The sequence below is a fragment of the Artemia sp. Qi Xiang Cuo genome, chromosome 1, assembly GCF_049724085.1.
Source record: "Artemia sp. Qi Xiang Cuo chromosome 1, ASM4972408v1, whole genome shotgun sequence".
Classification (NCBI taxonomy): domain Eukaryota; kingdom Metazoa; phylum Arthropoda; class Branchiopoda; order Anostraca; family Artemiidae; genus Artemia; species Artemia sp. Qi Xiang Cuo.
The window spans coordinates 20204621-20211804 of NC_142794.1; positions in this window are offsets into that span (position 1 = coordinate 20204621).

The following is a 7184-nucleotide window of genomic DNA, read 5'->3' on the forward strand; positions in this document are numbered from 1 at the left end:
AGAAAATACCCGTTTCGCAAACTCGCATGGTAAGTAAGGATAAAAATTTCTTTCGTGAGATTATCATTTGCAATTATGTAATAAAAAGCAAAGAGATTTTGCACTATATTGTCAATAGTCAACAACTTGTAACAGTTGAATCTTGTTGAGTCAAGAGTCGTACTGAAATTATATAGACAATGAGGTCGGTTATGTCAGGAAAAAAAAATTATAACAAAAACATAGGCAAATAATAATAGAAGTAATTTTCTTCATAATCAATTTTAAAAATGTAATTATAAATTTATTGTTCTTTGGGTAACAACCCCACCCCCCTTCCAAATGGTTAGACCTAATACCAGGTTATAAACAAAACCTGCGGTTTTTATATGAGATTATGAACAGCAGAAATTGACGAAATAGTTGAAACTGTCAAAATGAACCAATTTTCTGTTATAACCAAGGATATACCCAATCATGGAGGAGGGGGTAAGATTAATTAAGCCAAATATGTCCGATTTTTTGTGAGTTATGAATCTCGTGATGACATTCTTGCTTGTTATTAAATAATAAAAACAGATTTTTTTTAACTGAAAGTAAGAAGCAAAAGTAAAACTCAAAACGAACAGAAATTATTCCGTATATGAAGGGTTGTCCCCTCCTCAATACCTTGCTCTTTACGTTAAAGCTGTTAGTACTTTTTAAAAAGCTCCTATTCTAATTAAACGGCCCCTGTCTTTCAGCAGCCGTTCTTAAAAATTGGGACAAACATTCAAATTTTAGCGTAAAGAGCAAGGTATTGAGGAGGGTAATGGCAGGGGATGGTTTCATCTTGCATGCATCTGGCGTAATTTCTTCAGGGGAGATTCTGCGGGAGGGGCTCATAAGCTACCATTAGCAAAATTCATATCTGTTACTAGCACTACCTAGGCTATGTATCCTCTCGAGTAAACAGTTGTGTTCACTTTGAAAATTCTTTCGGAGTGAAAGCAGTAAAGAAGGAAACAAGCCAGTCAAAGCTACAGTTAAACTAAAAAAAATACTATCACCTATCTTCAAAGTGTATTTTACTTTTCTTGCATATATCCTACCATTTGTTATTGACAATCGGATGTTCCAGTCGGAGAATATCCAGATTCATATTCTATATAGTCGAGTTAGTGAGCTGTATAAAGTGACTACCAGCCATTTTATGAAGCCTTTCTGATCAGCGGTCTGAGAACAATGATGAGTAGATCATCGAAGTTTTCTCATCATTGTTCTATATGGCAAAACAGTGGCGGTCTTCAGACTTTTTGCTAACATCAGTGAGCTGTAAGATCCTAGCAAAAAGATGATTTTAAAAACTATAATCTTTGTATCAAAATGTAAGATATTAGATGTTAGATATTAGTGCTAAAAAACGGGCCTTATATATGCTACAAAAAAATAGCGCTAAGCAATATTATAAAAATTAAATAATTATCATTCAAACTATTGAAAAACCCGTCACATCAAACAAAAAACAAGCCTGAGAATAGGAAGAAAAAAAAGAAAAAAATGCAATACAGATTGGATACAACAACAACAACAACAACACTGAGATAACGCAAAAGAAAATACATCACTGCTTAAGAATGTGGACCCATTCATTTAAATTCCCATCTATTTTTCTATTACATTTCACAAAAGGAAAATTGATACCCCTTGAAATAGTAAGTTAAACCCTTTTTTACAAATAGTTTGAAAATTCCAACGATTTTCTTAGGCTAAAAGCACCACACATTTTTTTTTCTGGAACAGAAAAGCTAGTTGGAGGGCCAAAGTGTGTCCGAAAATTTCTTATCCTTAACCAGTTTAAATGCTATTTAAAGAAAGCAAGCGTACTTTATGAAGCCGAAATCTTAAATTTTGATTTTTAGACAGCATCAATTTGAAACGCCCAAAGACGGGCCTTAAAATCGTTTTGTCTCTGATAGACTCAAAAGTTTAGGGATATGTAGAAAGGGCCAGGTAGATGGGAACAAATAATATTGATACCTGATTGTTCCGGTGTGTAATACATGAAACCAAGGCAACAAACTATCATTTGTTTGGATTTTAATTGCAAGACTGGCACACAGGGACAAGAGTATTATAAATAATAAAAATAAATTTAAAACAGTTCGTTGTATTGACTCAGGAAATCTAAAATTTTCATAAAGTATAAAATAAACTAAAACTTCTCGTAAAACTTACTGGGCACACATACTGGGTGAAATAAGCCAAAAAGAAGAAAATATTTTATTTATTTATTTATTTGAAAATCCGTCGCACAAAAGCAAGAAGACGGAACAGTAAAAGAAAACAAAAGAATTTAACATTAAAAACAGCAATTAAACACTTCGGAAAATATATAACAAGCAAATATACGAAAGATACTAGAAGAAAAAGACTTCGAAGTGAACGAGTATAAACAGAAAGATTCACTTTCTAATGTTGCCATTATCTTACCACTGCAAGATGTGTCTCCAATTGTGTGACGGTTTAATCATTAACATTCACAATACTTGTTAAAACGGTATTACACTGATCATTTATGCTATAACAAATAAAGAAAAACTAGTTTTGAGTCGAAGCCGAAGGTAGGAGCCGAAGGAGACAATTTGAAAAAGGATAATAGCACCATCTACTTTATATAATATATAGGCGAGAAAAATTCTTCAAAACGGCACGACATACTATAGGGGCGTTTTTTCAATCATCCATGTGCTAAGATCTTAAATCTTTTGTCAGAAAACGCATAAAAGTGAAATATTTTAAAAAAGGTCTTACAACTTTGGTCGTTTTTGCGCAAACGTCTTTCATCATTCTGCTCTGATCAGCGGTCTGAGAAGAATGATGAGTGGATAATCGAAGTTCTCTCATCTTTTTTCTATATGGCAGAACAGTGGCGGTCTTCATATTTTTTTCTAACATCAGTGAGCTGTAAGATCTTAGAACAAAGATGATTTAAAAAACTATAATCTTTGTAGAAAAATGTAAGATCTTAGATGTTAGATCTTAGTGCTAAAAAACGGGCCTTATATATGCTACAAAAAATAGCGTTAAACAATCTTAAAAAAATTAACTTTTTATTATTAAAACTATTGAAAAACCCGTCACATCAAACAAACAACAAGACGGAGCATAGGAAGAAAAAAAAAAGAAAAAATGCAATACAGACTGGATAGAACAACAACAACAAAAACACTGAGATAACGCAAAAGAAAATACATCACTGCTTAAGAATGTGGGACCATTCATTTAAATTCCCATCTATTTTTCTATTAAGTTTCGCTATCAGTCTGGCGACGGTAACCTCAGGCTCAGCAGCCTTGAATTTCGCAAAAGCGAGCGAATATCTATACCACGGAGCCAGATGAAGCAGATACTTAGCAAAACGAAGGAACATTGATCAGACTCTGCTCTGAACATTGATCAGACTCTAGGCCAAAAAACATAAGGTGATGTACAGGTGGAACAGAGCTATATCAAAATGCGATGGAAGGGGCAGAGAAATCTGTTTTCCAGTTAAACAGGACAATATCAGATTTGAAGGAGTTGAATTCAAGCCCAACTTTCTGATATTCCACTTGAAGGATTCCAAAAATTTTGGAACACAAAATAATTACTGAAAACAAAATACGTTTGAAATGTTTTCACTCTTTTTACTCTCATAAATAAAAACTATCAAAAAATTACTGAAAACAAAATACATTTGTAATGTTTTCCCATTTCTAACTTTCATAAATAAAAATTATCAAAACGTTACTGAAAACAAAATACGTTTGAAATGTTTTCACTTTTCTTACTTTCATAAATAAAAATTATCAAAATTTAAGCAATAAATATCAGTATATGTCAATTAAACTGACAAACCACTGTCATTTGTTTTTTGATATTTTTTTTTTTTAAATTAGCGCATACTGTTTTCTGGTTTTCAGAAGGCATGGGGGTTATAAGCCCCCTCTTGTTAATTTTTGCTAGTTTTGAGTTTGAAGTGGCGATCTATTTAATTTGTTGTTTGTTTTAGGTTTCATTTATTTACTTAGAGGGATTTGTTCTGGTTTTATTTTTGGAAAATTATTTTACTTTATTTTTGATAATTATTTGCTTAATGAAGCTCTACTTTTTTTAAAACTTGTTTTTGGAAAAAAGTGTTTTAAATTAGTCATTTGAAAAAGACTTCATTTTCTGATCGTTTGTCAAATAGTGTAGGAAAAATCCCCTTCGTGAAAAATTTTCCCGGAGTTCCCCCGATCCCCGATGGAAAACTACTCCCGTGGAAATCCCCCCCCTCTCCTCATGGAAAAAATCGTCCAGAAAATTTCAGTTCCGCCAAAAATTTCCCCCGAATTTCTCCACATGCTAAATTTAGTCAGCAAAGACAAAGAAGCAAATAAAAAAATTCGCAAAGGAATTCTACCAAATCAGTCTATTTCACTTTTGTGTTTACGAGGAGCTCCCGAAGAACCTATTTTATCATGCACTTGGTGCATGATATCTGTTGAAAACACCCTTATCCATAGTGGCCATGGGCGCCCATAAGGGGATGGGGGGGCAGGGGTTGGGGGGACGGCGCCCGCCCCCCTGACTGAATGATGTTGCCTGATTTTTATATTTTTGTTCAGAGAGTTCAATTATATAGCATTAAAAGTGCCAATCAGACAAGGTTTGCCCCCCTCCCCAGGACTTCAGCTTATGGGTGCCCATGATAGTGGCAAGAGTAAAATATTAGCATAAAGGATTAACTTTATTGTGAAGTGTCAGTATCAGAGCCGTGATATGTATAAAGCGTTGAGTAGCATAGGCTTGGCATATCTCGAAATCTTTTCATTTTCAACCTTTTATTTTTTTTTTTTCATTTTTACTTATAAGTTTTATGCAATTAATGTTATCTTTGAACATAATAAAATGAAATACACTTTAGCGAAATAATTAATTTTTACAAAACTTTCATATACCTAGACGGATCAAAATCTATAAAAAAAAAAAAAAAAAAGACGAAATGCAAACCCAAAAGAATAATACGGTTCGTTATAACTAGTTTATACAAGCACTCACTCCAGCTAATTGCAACCTAAACAAAAAAAAAAGAGTTTTCAGTATCAATATACCAGGCGCGGATCCAGGATTTTTTTTTCGGGGGGGGGGGGGTTACTAATTTTTGACTCAGTTTTCGACTAATTTTAATGATTTTTACCTAGGTTTTAATAATTTTCGACTTATTTTCGACTCGGTCAAATATTTCGGGGGGGGGGGGGTTCAAACCGGGTAACCCCCCCCCCCCTGGATAATTTGAAATTGTATCTTGTTTCTACTCATATATTTCAAAAGTATGCGTTATAGTAATTACAAATATTTTTTTTGTGATAAAATTTCTAATATAGTATTATTAAAAATATTTTATTCAAAATATGTTATTGTAGAATGTTTATTTAAGTTATCTTTTCGTAACAATATTTTTTAAAAAAAAGATATCTAGTTTGAAACTATATTTATCTCAATCAATTATATCCATTTTGCGAAACTTGATTTTACACCTATGACTTTTGTAAATGTAAATTTCTAACCATTTTTGAAAAGCTTATTTGCACTAAAAGACGGTAATTCTGATTTCGGGTTTCAGCTCAGCTTATTAAATAGCCTTTTAATCTAACTTGAACAAAACCCGTGTAGCCGTATTGCCACTTGGCCAATACAAAAAGTGGTTTCAGTCAATGAAAAAGTGGTATTTTAGTGGTATCCTTTCTACCGAAATCTGGTATGATTTATGGTGTATATTGTGTACCCTTAATGACAATACTTTAGCACTAATTTCAATAAAAAACTTATTTGTTAAAAGCAATTAACTCCTTACTACTTTTCTAGTAAATGAATACTATTATTCATTATTTTTTAAGTGGTGGATTTTGCAATGGACTTTGATCAATTAATGTATAATAAAATGGAAAGAGACATCCCCCAGATAATCACCACATATTAAAATTGGAGAAATAGTCCCAAATGATTAGTTAATATCTTTTTCCCATTTTGTGGCACTCTCACACGTTCTTCATCAGTAATAGCTCGTCCAGACAACCCATTCTTTAGAAAATTGGACGCAGGATAATCTCTTTTTTGTTTTAAACTAGATTAAATGTTTATTTATCTATATTTGTTTCATTTTCGGCGCGTACTCCAGAAATACTGTGTATACTGTCGTTTTTGTCACATTTTCTATTTCTGGGGGCTTTGATATACAAGCCTTTAAAACCAAAATAATGTAACAGTCTACATTTCCAGTCTTCCGCCACATTTAAAAAAAAGAAGAAAGTAGACATTTTGACCCACTCCGAAAGACGAGAATGCTAGGTTGAAAAATTTTTACTGGCTCAGCAAATATGCCAAACGACATTCTCGAACCAGATGCTCATTTTTTCCGCCATTTTAATTTTAGACTTTTGCGCAACAGAAGCAGTTTTTACACAACTTAGCCTACGTCCTTAAAATATATTTCAAAAAAAATTAATGTAAAGAATAATAAAATTTGTAGTGATGCCTTTCTTCAATTTTCAACTTTTCGAGACAGTATATTATTTAGCCTACTTGCTTTGAAAAAATCCTCAGCATGATTCAGTTTCTAATTCGTCAGCATATTTTTTATTCCTTCGCTCGCCCCAAAGCAAAGAAGGTAGTGACACTCTTGTCATAAGTGCCCAAGACATAATTGTCTGAAACTTTATTTCTTTGTTTATAAACTTTAATTTCTTTTACCGTATACTGTTCAGTCTGTTGGGCTGTAAAAGTGGAAAGGTAATGCCCAAAAGAAGCAAGATAGGATAGCCCGGGACTACTTATTTACTAAATTCTACTATAGTATTCGCTCAGCTTTGCAGTGTCTATACACCTTTACCATACTAATACTAATGGTTGAAAATTACTTTCATTCTGGCACCTGACTGATATATAAAATTTTTGCTCTTGGAAGCACGTTAATTACTAGTTTGAATTTTCACGAGTTCCTCAGTAACCTATCCAGCCATATGTCTATCACAGGCCTGACTCTATTTTAAGGAGGATCAGGCTACATGTTGCCTCTCAATTACTTGGACTATCTGTCTTGGCTTTTCTCTGTCTACAATTACCCAGCCCAGTCTTGATGCAACCAATTGCCCAAAATACTTGATAAATTGATCACTTGATTTTGAATCGAATTTATCAAG